Source organism: Macaca fascicularis, chromosome 8 (assembly GCF_037993035.2).
Source record: "Macaca fascicularis isolate 582-1 chromosome 8, T2T-MFA8v1.1".
In the NCBI taxonomy this organism is placed as follows: Eukaryota; Metazoa; Chordata; class Mammalia; order Primates; family Cercopithecidae; genus Macaca; species Macaca fascicularis.
Genome location: NC_088382.1, coordinates 153,147,101 through 153,161,857, shown reverse-complemented (window position 1 = coordinate 153,161,857; position 14,757 = coordinate 153,147,101). Strand labels below are relative to the sequence as shown.

At 57.0% G+C, this 14,757-nt stretch overlaps 1 protein-coding gene and 1 long non-coding RNA gene across 4 annotated transcripts in view; one reads left to right on the top strand and one right to left on the bottom strand.

Annotated features, from left to right (window-relative positions):
• Positions 1-14,757, top strand: part of ZC3H3 (zinc finger CCCH-type containing 3) — a 102,244-nt gene that overhangs the window by 39,605 nt on the left and 47,882 nt on the right. The gene's annotated exons all lie outside the window — the stretch shown is intronic.
• On the bottom strand, positions 3,816-5,559 carry LOC141407474 (uncharacterized). Its single transcript, XR_012416759.1, has 2 exons — positions 5,400-5,559; positions 3,816-5,166 (listed from the first exon to the last, which is right to left on the bottom strand). It is a non-coding gene; the product is annotated as an uncharacterized lncRNA (long non-coding RNA).

Here is a 14,757-nt window from a genome sequence, read left to right as displayed (position 1 = left end):
TGAGGCATGGGACTGGGCTGTTTTGCTGAGTGTGGTGCCCGTCACATCTGCCCAATACACAGGAAGGGGCTGTTGCTCTGGCCCGGGGACGCTGGGAGCTTACTGTACTGCTGCTTTACGCGCGCCTTGGCCCTGCCACAGTGGTCCCTGAGAGCCGGCCCTGGCCAGCCCTTCCGCGGGCCCCAGGACTGCTGCCTTGAAGTGAAGCCTGTCCCGGGGGTGCCAGGCCTGGAGCCAGCCCAGAGGCTCAGTGGGCCTGGGATGCAGGGGTGCGAGGCAGAAGGTCAGTGAAGGGTTTTGGAGGAGCCACCCTGAAGCCTCAGGCTCTACTGAGGGGATTTAATTTTTTTGTTCTGAGATTTGTGGATTTGCTGGTGCCCTCACCAGCTCCAGCAAGTTCATTAATCTGAACTGAAGCTGAAATGTGACTTATATCCCTAACTGCCTGTCACCTTTTTTCTCTTTCCAAATTCATTTGACATGAAAGTGCGAAATAAACAGAAGCTGCTGCGCTTAAGCAGATGAATCGGAGGCTTTTCCATCCTGACTACAAATGGCCCTGTCACGGGGCTGCCTCTCGCTGGGCTGCCTTATTTTATTTTATTTTATTTTGTGTCTGTGCGGTAAATCTTAAGTAATCTGTACAGTTTTGACGAGGGTTAGGCCAGGATTTTGAAGGGCTCTGAAACGCTTCTCTAAAGTGACGCCTCATTAAAGAGAAATTCAGCCCGGGGAAGGGAAGGGTCCCCGCCACGATGCTGCGCTCCCCATGCGTGTCTCCTTAATGAGCAGGTGTGCCTGCACAGCCTCCTGGGACACCAGCCGCCCTGCCCCGCCTCTCGCCAGTCTTCTGGTTTGTCCTTGTCGGCCGGGGCCGGGCCACACGGTAGCTCAGACTGGGCTTCAGCAGACGCTGACTTCTCACAGTCCTGGGCCGGATGTTCGAGACCAGGGTGCTGGGCAGACTTGGTGTCTGGCGAGGGACTTCCTCCGGGTTTACAGACAGCTCTCTTTCCCACGCATCCTCACGTGGCCCAGAGAGAGGCAGGGAGAGCGTGGTGAGTGCGTGTGCACCCTGGGGTCTCTTTTGAGGATGCTTGTCCCATCACGAGGGCCCCACCTCAGAACCATTTCACCTCATCACCTCTGAAGGCCCTGCGTCCTCACACCATCCCGCTGGGGCCAGGGCTGCAGCATCGGGTTTTGAGGGACACAAACATTCAGTCCACAGCAGGGTTCTCGCCATCTTCTGATGTGCCCTGCAGGGTGTGCCAGTCAGAGGAACCTGGGATGAATCCTTATGTCAAACCAGCGCCCTGTGGCCGGGCATGGTGGCTCACACCTGTAATCAGAGGAACTTGGGATGAATCCTTATGTAAAACCAGCGCCCTGTGGCCGGGCATGGTGGCTCACACCTGTAATCAGAGGAACCTGGGATGAATCCTTATGTAAAACCAGCGCCCTGTGGCCGGGCATGGTGGCTCACACCCATAATCCCAGCACTTTGGGAGGCCGAGGCAGGTGGACCGCTTGAGCCCTGGAGTTCAAGACCAGCTCAGGCAACATGGTGAGACCCCATCTCTACAAAAAGTACTAAAGTTAGCTGGTCGTGATGGCTTGTGCCTGTGGGTTCAACTACGTGGGAGGCTGAGGAGGCAGGAGGATCCCTTGAACCTAGGAGGTTGAGGCTGCAGTGAGCCATGATCATGCCACTGTACTCCAGTCTGGGCAACAGAGCAAGACCTTGTCTCAAAAACAAAAACAAAAAACCCCAGCACTCCATCATGGCCCAACTCTGGGTACCCTGGTGTTGAGTGTCTCCTCCAAAGCTTATGTTGACGTCTAACAGACATGGCCGGGTGCACTGGCTCACCCCTGTAATCCCAGCACTTCGGGAGGCCGAGGTAGACAGATCACTTGAGGTCAGGAGCTCAAGACCAGCCTGGCCAACATGGTGAAACTCCGTCTCTACTAAAAATACAAAAAAATTAGCTCCTGGGCTTCCCTCACAGCCAGGAGCCCCTGCGGGGTCCTTCGGCATTTGCCACCCTGGGCTTGGCAGTGGTCCTGGCCTGCAAAGGGCCCGGAAATGCGGCTTGTGTGGTTTCGGCAGCTCTCAGCCCCTTCTTGGGGGAGGCTCACATTGGTGGCTTGTGTTTGAGCCATGGCTCTGCCTCTGCCCCACCCTGTACCCCTCTGCCCCGGGTTCCCATCCCCCTTAGGCTGCTTGGTTCACACAGCAGTGTGGGGGCCAGTAGGTCCAAGGTGGTGAGTGGGCAGAACATGGGGTGACCCCCTCCAGCCGGGGAGGACAGGGCTGCGTGGGGCAGGAGGCTGGTTGGGAGCACTGCTGCCTACCCTGTATGTCCTAGCACAGCTCTGGGGGCGGCCTGGAGCCACTACGGCCTCCACGGCCTTTCCTCGCCTCTGTGGCAGGACAGCAGGCTGGCAAGGCAAGATGACTGGTGAGCGGGCCACACTCAGAGGCTGTGGGCTCAGGTCAGGGGGTCTGGGTGCAGGTGACCCTAAGTTCCGGGGTCTCCTGATTCCCCCCGAGCCAGGAGGGCAGGAAGGCTCTAGCACTGCAGGTTCTGAGAGAACCTGGCCTGACAAGGCTTCACATAGAGGGATGATGGTTTGGGTTGTGGTTTTTAACTGGGTAGGAGCCTTGAGTCTATTGGGTTTTGTGGGTGCTGTCACTCAGGCCAAGGTCTGGCTTCTTGACCTTCTTTCCAGGGTCCCCCCAGGCAGGTGGCTGCAGCAGGCTGCATGACACAGCCCCTGCCTCGGTCCCCGGTGTGCGGCCCAGGCGGTTCCTGCCTTTCTCTGCCTTTCTCCTTGGCTTCTTCACTCGCATTTGCTCACCTGGTGTGTTGAGGGCCTGCCCTGTGTCTGGCCCTGCCTGCATGGAAGCTGTGGCCCCATGGGGACTTAGGGACAGGCTTTTTGGGGCCTCTTCGTAGCTGTGGTGCCTGCCAGGCAGAGAGGGGACTCTCTTGGGGAAGGAAGCAGCTGGCACAGCACTGGGGAGCCCCAGAAAGCCCTGTGGGAGGCACAGCGTGTTCAAGTGCAGAGACTTGGCCAGGCCTTGAGCTGCTGGCAGCCCAGGTAACACACGTGAGACCCAGAGACCACGGAAGGGACCTGGACTTGGCCATACCAGACAGCCATGTAGTGATGGGCCTGGTTCAGCGTCTGTGTGGGGCTGTTGGTCAGCAGGTGTGAAATCTGTGTCCAGGCTTGCCCTGGCCCCTGGCTACCCAGGGCCCTCCTGACCACAGCATTGCGTCTGTGCTCCGCCTTCTCCAGGATTCCACTAAGGCCTCGGCCTACAGATGGCTGCAGTCAGCACCAAAAGACCACAGCTGCCAGGATGGGGCAGGGGCAGGCGGTGCTGGTCCTGGGCTGTTGCCTGTCGGAGGCGGGACTGCTCTGTAGCTCATGGCCCATGTGGACCCCAGGATGCCCTCCTGGCTTTATGGCTACACCTTCGGGGGCAGCTTCCTGCTGCCCACCCAGCTGCAGGGATGAAGTGGCCGTGACTGGTGGCGGGGTTGGGGGGGATTAGGAAGGCGGTGCTGCTTGATGGAGCGGTGGGTGCAGAAGCCTTGGGGCTGGCCTGGGTGCTGAGTCTCCCTGTCCTGGCTGTTCTGGGAACCCCTGGGAGGGAGGAGAGTAGCTGTGTGGCTCCTGGGCTCTTTCCTCTTTCTTCTCCTAATTAGTTTCTTGCATTTAATTTTTTGGGATAACTTTTTATTTTGATATATTTTTACACTTACGGAAGTTGCAGAAATACCACCCAGGACTCCCTTACCGAAACTCAGCAGTTGTTTATATGATATTTCATCGGATTTGCAGTATTGCTTTCCCTTCCTTTGTAGACGAGCTTTTGCACAGAAGCGGGAGCCTTGGTGCCCCTGGAGCCTGTGCTTTGGGATGTCCCTGTGGCCACGTGCAATTCTCCAGCGCGGGAAGGGCTGGAGTCTGGACAAGAGAGGCCAGCTGTTTTGTGACCCTTCCACTGGGCTCATCTGACGTCTTCTTGTGATAAGATGCAGATTTACCGTTTTGGCGGGAAAGCCATGGCAGCACTGGTGTGGCCTCAGGCTGCCTGGCGTAGCGGTGCTGGCCTGACCACTGGGTTTATGTCATCTGGCAGTTTCTCTGTGGAGCAGGTTACTTTGGGCCATTGTTGGGGAGAAGCGTGAGGACGGAGGGAGCATCCTGTTTCTTACTGGACTTCTGTCCACTCACTCAAGATGTTGGGATCACTTTCCCACCTCTCCTTCCATCCTGTGAGCGGTGGCTTTCCCTGTCCCCTTTGCCCTGCATCGTTGTTGATTGGTTTAGCGGTGTGGACTCAGGAGTCCTACTCCACTTGATAGGCTGTGATCTGCTCTGTGATTTTCCTCCCCTTGATGGGCTGTGATCTACTTTGTGTGATTTTGGTTCTCACTTGGTCCCGGCCTTGGCTGGTGGAAGCCGCTTGAGGCTGGCCTACATCCCTTTGATGCGTCCTCTCATTCCTGGGCACGTCCTCACGTTCTGCACGGCAGGTGCTCCAGGCTCACCCTGGAGTCAGCTGTTTCTCTGCAGAACCCCGGCTCCTTGGGGTGCAGTGGCTCTCGGCCCGCCTTGGCCAAGAATCACACAGCCGCAGGTGTCGGTGGTGCTAAGTTCCTGGCCTGGGGGTGCACGCTGCTGCCCTCTTGAGTCAGAACAAGGGCATTGAGTGTCTGCTGCCACTCCCATGCACACCCTCACCCTGACAGCATGAGTTCCACTCCACCTCTGCTGGCTCACTCAGCCTTCCGTCATTCCGTGCTCCTGACCTCTCCAGCCAGGAGGCAGCTGCCGCATCACTCTCTCAGTCTGTCTGCTCATTTGCTCGGGCCTAGCACACAAGTTCCAGTGCTATTAACAGATACCACGGAGCAAAGCAGGGCTACCAACTAGGGGTCCACATTTGTTCACAGTTCTTTTCTAGGTAGAATTTACATACAGTGGGAGGTATAAATCTAACAGTCTATGCGTTCTAATAAATGAATCACCAGGTGCATTACAGGCTTGCACCTGTAATTACAGTACTTTGGGAGGCTGAGATAGGAGGATAGCTGAGCCTGCGAGTTCAAGACCAGCTTGGGCGACGTAGTGAGACGGCTGTTTCTACAGTTTAAAAAATAAAAAAAGAAAGAAAAGAAAAATTAGCCAGGCATGGTGGCATGCACCTGTACCCCAGCTACTCAGGAGGCTGAGTCAGGAGGATCGCTTGAGCCCAGGAGGTCGAGGTTACAGTGAGCCATGATTGACAGTGCACTCCAGCCTAGGCAAAAAAGTGAGACTCTGTCTCAGAAACAACAACAGAAACCCCAAAACGCATGCACCTGTGCAACACATACCTCGTTGAGATAAAGAACATCGCCATTGCCCTTCTCTGTCCTCTTCCCGGTAGAGGCCTCCACCCCCAGAGGTAGCCCCAGCTCTGATCCTCTCACTGTGGATTATCTGCCTGTTCTGGAGCATCCTGTGGTCTGAGTCTCTCACTGTAGACTAACTGCGTGCTCTGGAGCTTCTGTAAATGGAGTCAGATGTTCTTGCGTTGCTTCCAGCTTGGCTCACTCGCTTGGCACCTGATTCAGGCTCGTGTCATTGCTGGCTTCACAGTGCACGTCCAGTCTGTGCCAGGGAGCCTTCCTTTCTTGTTCCACACTTTATTAATTTTACTTGAGTCACTTGCAGTTTGGGGTGATTGTGAATAAAGCCTGCTGAGTCCTCGTGCAGCTCTTTCTGCACCTGTGTTTCCATGACTGTTGCACGTGGGATCGCTGGGACGTAAGACATCTGCTGACTTGATGTGAAGTCACAAAACCGCCTTCCAGCGTGCCGCGACCCCTTCTGTTCCCCTCAGGCGTGGTGGTGTCGGCTTTTTAATCTGCATTCTCACGTGTGTGGCCTCTCACTGTGGTTTTAATTGGTGTTTCTCTGATGTCCAGTGATGTCCAGTTACGTTACTCGGGCTAACGTAAGGTCGTTGGTTGTCCTCCTGTCTGAAAGATCTGCTCAGGCCGTTTGCATGTTTGTGACCCGTATTCTGGCTCCTCATCCTAGACTGCAGGAGGCCCCCTTCCCCACCTTGCTCAGCCAGCCTCACCCTGTGGAATGAGGCCTTTGTTCCTGCCCAGGGTCTCAGGGTGAGTGCGGGGGCTCCTGGCCCTCTGGGGGCCATGTTCCTGTGCTCCCATCCCCTTGTGTGTCAGCCCGCAGCACCCCCATCCCCCGACCTGCCGCTTCCCTGCTGTCCCGGCTGGCCCTCACTCTGGGCTCTGCCAGCGCTGCTGTGCTCGGAAGCCCTGACCTTCCCAGGCCTTGTGTGAGCCTGTTTGCAGGGGTGGTCACAGGCTCCTGCACTGTGGGGCGGGGTCCTGTGCTCACCCCTCGGGGTCATCTGCTGGAGCCCCGTTCTCCGTTCTCACACTGGCAGGCGTTTGTGCTTTTCCCACCCAGAGCCTGGGGCCTGGTCAGAGGGAGGGCTGGCAGGCTGCCACCGATCCCGTTGCCTGAGCTTCTCATTCACGCTCTCTCAGATGCCTTCGAATTTGAGAAAACTGGTAAAGAAATCAAAGCAGGAAGTTCGGCCTGAGGGTGGCAGGGAGTCTCTGCTGGAGCTGGAAGGTCCAGGGCGTTCTGGGCCTCTGTGTGGGATGTGGGTGGGCACCAGGCATGGTCAGCCTGTGGGGTCTTGGGGCCCATCCTGGCCCTGGGGAGGCCTGTGGGGACGGCCCCCAGAGCTCCCCTTCCCCTCCCCTCCCCAGGCTTTCCCTCGTGCTGCTGAGGCAGGACTCCGGCAGGTTTTTTAGAATTTTATTTTATGGGAACAGGCGGTTACAGCTCCCCAAGTGCTGTAAAAGTTAATGTGATGGCCTCCCTGTGCCTGTGCTCATTTTTATAATTTTTTATTTTATGAAACAGGACAGGGAGCTTAGTGACTTATTACTATTCATTTCGTTTCAATGCAGTAAATATTGATTCAGTTGGGGGTTTTCAATTTAAACCACTCGGCGATTATATAAAATATTACTGGCCTCTGAAATTATGCTTACCGATCCCTTCGGCTGCTCATTAAGGGAGGAGTGCAATTTTTAGATCCCTTTTGCCTTCATCATTCTAATAAATGGGCTGAGATACGGTTTTGCACGGAAGGTGCCACAGAAGCTGCTAGCAGGGGCTTGACAGCATGGATGCAACTCTTAATTTGGAAGTCGTCTCGAAGTGTGCTGTGGTTATTTATTTATTTCTCTGTTTGTTTGAGATAGGCAGGCCTTTCGGCTTTGTGAGTGGAGTCCTTGGCAGTGCCTGTGGCAGCAGGGCTGAGCTGGCATCCCCCCGAGCCTGCATACCTGCCACCTTCTCTCCAGGTGTGGCTGAGACCCCTCTTGCAGCCTTGGCCTTGGTGGTTTGGGGCAGGGAAGAGGGAGGAGAGCCAGTCTTGCCAGGGCCTGAGCTAGCCTGCATCCACACCAAGGCTGAGATGTCCCTGAGGGACACCTCTGATCCTCTGGGACTTTTTCCGGACAAAGGGAGAGGGACTTTTTCCTGGAGATCTTAGACCCCAGGCAGGGCAGATCTGGGCCAGGACACAGGACCTGAGGAGGGAGCCCCTGGGCCAGGACACAGGACACAGGACCCTGAGGAGGGAGCCCCTGGGCCAGGACACAGGACCCTGAGGAGGGAGCCCCTGGGCCAGGACACAGGACACAGGACCCTGAGGAGGGAGCCCCTGGGCCAGGACACAGGACCCTGAGGAGGGAGCCCCTGGAACCGGGGTGCCTTCTTCCTTTGCTGTTCTGACCAGCAGGAAGTGCGTGCGGTCAGGTGCCCACACAGGTGTAGGTGCGAGGTGAGGCCCTCCCCAGGCCACTCTGGCATCAGTCCCTTGGGAGCTGAGCATCAAGCCGGCAGTGGCTCTGGGTCCAGGTCTGTTTGCTGGCTCCGTTCCTGTCCCCACAGGTGGACAGCTCTTCACAGGAAGCTCAGGATGGTCCTGTGGTCAGTGCTGCAGAGGGTCAGGGCCAGTGTGTCCTGGACTGAGGGTCCAGATGGTGGGGTATAAGGCGGGCTGGGGTGCTGGGAATGGCCCGATGCTGAGGCCCCGGTGGGAGGAGGGAGGTGGCTGCCACCGGATCTCCCTCACTGGGCCAGTCCGTGGTGTGTGTCCCCTGACTGTGGTGTTTTCAGTGGGTGGCTGGTGAGGAGGGGGCGCCTGGAGGCCACCAAGGCCAGCACACTCCTCCCCCACCCTAGGCTCTGCCACCTGACCTGGGCCTGCTGGTCCCTGCATCTCTGTGCCTCTTAGGCCTCCACCCTTTGGTCCCATGCATGTCTGTCTTTTCCTTATTGTTTCTCCTCTCCATCCCCTGTCTGCACGCATGTGTCCGGCTCTCTGTAGTGTGCCCTCCTTCTGCTTTCACTCCTTCTCTGCCCTCCTCCCCTGGGGTAAAAGCCACGCTCAGGTGCTGCACCTGGTGCACCAGGTGGAGGCAACGCCCCATGGGGTGGGCTGTGAGAAACAGGGTGGCCGAGGGCTTCCCAGCAAAGTGGGAGGCCAAGAGGAGTAGGTGCTGTGAGTGAAGTCCAAGCCAGGCCCAGGGCCGAGGGTGTCCTGTGCCCACAGGACTGAGGGAGTCACGCCCTGTTCTGCTCCTTCTCTAGGGCCCACCCTGCACCCGGCCCCACAGCCCTGCACGGCCTCTGCCTCCCCTACGCTGGGAGCAGCTCTGCTCAGTCCACCCCATCCCTGCTGTGAGAACATGGCCTGCTGGGCAATGGCGGCAGAAGGACCTGCGAGTCCAGGACAAGGGGGTCCTCTCTGTACCACTGTGACCAATGCATGGCTCCAGGCTGTGCTGGCCTGAGGAGCTGGTGATGGGGCATGTGCCCCGAGCCGTGTGTGGCACGCTGCCGTGGGGCTCAAGGTGCTGCTTTGCCCTTTCGGGCTGGCTCCTGTTGCGGTCATACGGGTGTGAGCCTCGCCCAGCCGTTGTGGGCAAACCCTTGGGGTAGGATGCAGGAGCTCCCTGGTGAGATGCTGCTGCCACCTCGGCGGAACTGCAGGCCACAGCATGGTTCCCTGTGGCCAGCAGTGGCATCGAAGGGACAGGCTGCAGGGAGTGTCTGGTGACAAATCCGGAGGGAGCATTCCTTCAGTTTACACAAGGACCTTCTGGGAGGGAGCTCAAGGGCCCCTGAGGTTTCCTGTGGGATCCGTGGAATTCCCCTCAGCCTGTGGAGGGCAGAGCCCCCTGTGCCTGGGCCCTCCTGCCCCGTGTGCCCAGCCGTGGACATGCATGTCTCTACCAGTTGGTGCCTGGGCTCCCTGGAGGGAGGGGCAAGCGTGGGCATTCCTGGAAACTGAAAAACCACCCCTGACAGGAAGAAATAAAATGTCCTTTTCACCTGGCGCTACCTGGGTGCCTTACACAGTTAAACGCCTTTTTTTTGTTTTTTTTGTTTTTTGTTTTTGAGACGGAGTCTCGCTTTGTCGCCCAGGCTGGAGTGCAATGGCGCAATCTCGGCTCACTGCAATCTCCGCCTCCTGGGTTCACGCCATTCTCCTGCCTCAGCCTCCGAGTAGCTGGGACTACAGGTGCCCGCCACCTCGCCCGGCTAGTTTTTTGTATTTTTTAGTAGAGACGGGGTTTCACTGTGTTAGCCAGGCTGGTTTCAAACTCCTGACCCCAAGTGATCCGCCGGCCTTGGCCTCCCAAAGTGTTGGGATTACAGGCGTGAGCCACCGCACTCAGCCGTCAGTATCTTATTTAATTCCTCGAATACATCAATCCTCCAGCCATATCTCCCCCAAAACATGATTAACCTCTCAGGGCTGGGCTGAGTATCTGGCAGATGGACAGGGGTGGCGCAGTGCACTCAGGACCTGGGGACCCTTCCAGAGCAGGCGCTGTGGTAGCTGTGGCATCTGCCTACCTCGTCCCAGGGCCCCACTGGGGAGGAGGGTGGCAGCAGGTTCTCTGGACTGGGCCTGGGTGGCCACTGCAGTTGGCGTGTGGACAGTGCCTGACAGAGGACTGAGGCCCCCACAGGGGACAGGAGTGCTCAGGAGAGCTGGGCCTGTTGGGGGTGGGAGTTCTTAGCCTGGCTGCCCCCAACCCTGGCCTCCCTACGTCCTTTCTATCGTATTGCTATGTGGGCCCTCAGAGATGGGACTGTGGGTGAGACTCCCGCAGGGTCCAGGCCCCGGGGGGCCTTCCAGCTGCCGAGCACCATGCAGCCCACCCACCTGCTGGGGAGGCTCCCACCTTCCTCATGGCCCCCTTCCCCCACCACCTCCACGGTCCCCAGCACCTGCTAGGGCCCTGTGTGTCAGGTGCCTGCTGGGCGTGGCTTAGGAGCCACAGGTGTCTAAGGGTGTTTCCCTGGAACCGTGTGGCCTGGAGTGTGGGTGGGGGCTGCAGTTCCAGAGACCCGTGGCTCAAGGACAGGCCCTGGGACCACGGCGGGTAGGATGCACCCAGCACTTTCCTGACTTTCCTGCAAGTCAGCAAGCGTCCCGCTGCCCCGCCCACTCCCCAGAGTCAGGCACGGTTTAATTTGCGGTTGGATGTCTGCTAAGATTGCGTCCACTTTCCAAGTCAGCACTTAATTGGCAAGGCGCTTGATTTAACAGCGTGGGAGCCTCCACCGGAAAAATGGCTTGAATAAATCACCGCCTGACGCCAGAAAATAGATATAATCTCAGCATTAACTACATTAATAGTAGCAGGAGCCGAATTAAGAAAGCCATAAAGCATTGGCGGGTGGACATAAATTATGGCCCAGCTCAGTACCCTCAGTGCTCTGGCTTGCGCGGGGCGGTCCTGGGGCGGGACAGGGGCGAGGCGCCCCCATGCCTGCGGAGGCTGCTTCCCGCCGGCCCCTCCCCTGACCCCTCCCCTGGCCGGGGCGGTGGGCGGGGCCAGGCAGTGGTGGGCGGGGCTCCGCGGCCCAGCCGCGGTGGGAGAGCGCATCCCCCCAAAGGTTGGCTGAGGAGCCCCAGCTCCCTCCTTTCCACTGGCTGCGCGTTCTCCAGGACTCCACCACCCCACCCTACCCAGCTTCTTGGAGCCAGGCCCTGGCTGAGCTCTTCCCACCTAGGGTGTCCCCTGCCCAGTGGGTACCAGCAGTCATGGGGAGTGGCAGAGCAAGGAGACGATTCAGTTAGGGCACAGGTACCAGACCCAGCTCCAACCTTTCTCTGGTGTCTGCAGCCTAGAAAGCTCCCTGCAGGCAATGACGTTTGACTTGCCAGGTAGTCACAAGCTGATCCCCACCCAGGCCCCACCTCACTCCTCTCATTGCTAGTCTTAGGCCCTCCCCAGAGAAGCACCTTCATCTGGATGAACAGTCCTGGGGGTCAGCGCTGCCACCGGCTTGGGGGACAAAGGGGGTATGGACCGCTGGCCCTTCTGGGCCTCATCAGCGTCAGCAGCCATGGACAGAAACGTGGACAGCAGAGCAGACGAGGGTGCCATCCAGGCTTAACTTTAATTCTTGGTCAAGTTCAACATGGTTTGTGTTCCCTTGTTCACTTGTCTCCAGCTGGCTTGTTTCTTATGGATTCATGGAACTCCGAGTGTTCAGGAGGGTCGCCTTTGTCATTTTCCTCACTTTGAATTTCGTGAGGATGTTTGCAGAAGTTTTTACTTTTCTGTGCACTTAAATCTGTCAGTGTCTTGAGATTTCATGTGTTGATGTGCTTACAACAGCCTTTCCTGTCTAAGATGGCATGAGTTCTGGAAGCTTCCCTCCGGCCTTTCCCACTCATGTCTACCCCACGAGCACCTGCTCTTCTGCTTGCTGCCTACCTCAATTGGCTTTGCCTGTTCTGAGCTTCGTGGCGATGGGGCCGTGGAGCAGGTGCCGTTCTGTGTGTGAGTTTCGTGGCGATGGGGCCGTGGAGCAGGTGCCGTTCTGTGTCTGAGCTTCGTGGCGATGGGGTCGTGGAGCAGGTGCTGTTCTGTGTCTGAGCTTCGTGGCGATGGGGTCATGGAGCAGTGCTGTTCTGTGTGTGAGCTTTGTGATGGTGGGGTCATGTAGTGGATGCCGTTCTGTGTCTGATTTCTTTTGTTCATCACTTTTCGTGGACTGAATTGTGTCTCCCACCAAATTCATAGATTGAAACCCTAACCCCCAATGTGACTGCATTTGGGGATGGGGTCTTCAAACAGGTAATTGAGGTTAAATGGAATTATACATGTTTGGCCCTGAACCACTAGGACTAATGTCTTTACAAGAATAAAAAGTGCCACCAGGGGCACATGCCCAGAGGAAAAGCCATGGGAGGACAGTGCAAGCCAGGAAGGGAGATCCCACCGGAAAGCAACCTTGCCAGCGCCTCGATGTGGCGCCCCAGCCTCGTGAGAAAGTGTGTTTCTGTTGTCGAAGCCGCCCAGTGCAGCGCCCCGGCCTTGTGAGGAAGTGTGTTTCTGTTGTTGAAGCCTCCCAGTGCAGAGCATTCCATGACAGCAGCCAGGCAGTCGTAGGCGCCCACGTTTGTCGCTCTGCTGCAGTGCCACGCATGGCGGGAACTCGTTCTATTTCCCTGCTGTGTGGTGGTCTGTGATAGGGATACACCATGTGTGTCCATCTTGCGGTTGATGGGTGGGTATCTGGGGTCTCTCCCATCCTTGCCAGTTATGAAGCTGCTGTCTTAGGTGTGTCTCTGGGTGCCTGGTAGCCCTTGTTTCTGTGGAGTTGCTGCCTCAGAGGGTGATGGACACTGAGCTTTGGAAGCTGAGGCCGGAGCATATCCCACATAGCTGTCCCAGCCTGCCAGCAGCAGCATGTGAGCGTTGCGGCTGGCCCGTGGCCTTGCCAGGATTCGCAGTCCCGTGTCTCCTATTCTCGCCGTGCTGGGGAGTGTGGGGCCTCATGCCCATCCCGCTGGCTGGCAATACTGGGCATCTTTTTCTTCACTCAGGTCTCGTGGTGGTGCCCTTCTGTAAAGGGCCTCTTTGGGTGTTGGCCTGTTTGTGTGTGATTTGCCTTTTGGCTGATCTGTGGGAGTTTGTTTTTGTGTGGATGTCTTCCGCCCCACACGTCTGCTTACAGCCGAGGGCCTGCTCTTCCCCGGCGTCTGGTTTCCAGCCTTTTATGAGTAGTGCTCTTTGTGTCCTGTTTAAGAAATATTTGTCTACCCCACATTCATGTTTTCTTCTAGAAGCTTGGCTATTTTAGCTTTTACATTTTAAGCCTGAGGCTTCTTGAATTAATTTTTACTTGTGGTCTGAGGTAGGGGCCAAAGTCCTTTTGTCTCCCCATGGAGACACATGTATTGAAATGAGGCCCTGACCCACTCAGGTGCGGGGTGCCCACGTCACTTGGGTGAGCAGATGTATGGGCTGTTCCCAGACTCTCCATCCTCACTGTTGACCCACTTGTCTGTGCCCTTCATTATTCCGGAATGCTTACTCTTCCAGATCACCTTAGAAACACTGGATCGGGTGCCCAGCCTCACCAGGGAACCAGCCTCCAAATCATAGATTTGCATTTTCTTCTTATGATTTCAGCTACACACACAAGCACCTCAGATCCCCGGCCCCGCCTGCCTCCCTCCTGTTCTCAGCACCCGGGAGACCCACGCTCCATAACTTCCACATGCTGGCCAGGCACACCTGCTGTAGAAGTTTTCCTAAGTTACTTTATAGTTTTTCTGGCTTTTCTTCTTTCTATGTTCCAACTGGTGTTTGCCGGTGTCTTGCAAGGCTTTTGGTTTTCACACGTCTTTGCTTCATAATCGGTTCTGGTTACCCCTCTGAAGTGAGTGGGTTTTTGTTGTGGGTTTTCCGTGGTTTTTGCAGATACCACTGTCCTTGGGGGGGCCGCACGAAGCTTGCTGAAGTTACCACCCCTTTCCAGGGAGCTGAGCCGGATTTGCTGTGTGGTCTTCGGAGGGGCTGTCCCAGGGTCTGGGAGTGGGGGGATGTCTGCTGTGGGTCTCTTTAGACAGCAGTGACCTGAGGGGTCCTTGAGGGCCTAGGCAGGATTCCTGGCCAGCCTGCCCCTCAGTAGCTGGCACAGGCAGAGTGGGTCCTGGGCCGATGACCCAGCTCAAAGGTTGGCACAGGTGCAAAGGGTCGTGGACCCGCCAAGGACGGCTGCACGTGGCCTCCCGGTGCCTCTGCCGGACGAGCTGAACTCGGCACTCCAGAGCGGGGCTGTGAAGTCCCACTAATACTTGTTTTTTGCAGCTGACATACAAAACACCAGTGGCTTCAGCTGAAATAGATTTTTAAAAGTGTCATTTTATGGAGAATTTTACTTTCCATCTTGTTGTTTATTAGGCTCTTAAAGGGAAAGCTTGTAATGCATCCATTGATCGAAATACCAATTGCATAGATGTGAGCACATAAAATACATAAAATGGTCCCAGCCCCTCATAATAGACCACGGTGTTTGTAATGGAGGCAGTGTAATTAGTACTGCCCCCTGCCACCCAGCCAGGCTGCAGAGGCGCCCCCGAATCCTTCTTATTCATTACTGGAGTGAGACGGGGCAGGGGTGGCCCTCGGAAGGAGCAGTGCCCGGTGAGGAGGTCCTCAGGTGTCACAGCAGAGCCTCCGCTCCACGAGTCAGCCTAGGGGCCCAGCGAGCCGGCTCTGCTCAGCCTCCACTAGACCAGCTGCACTCAAGGCTGTCCCTGTCCTCATGGGGTCCCCAAACAAGGCTGCTCTCCCCAAGGCTACATGGCTCTTTCCCCTCATG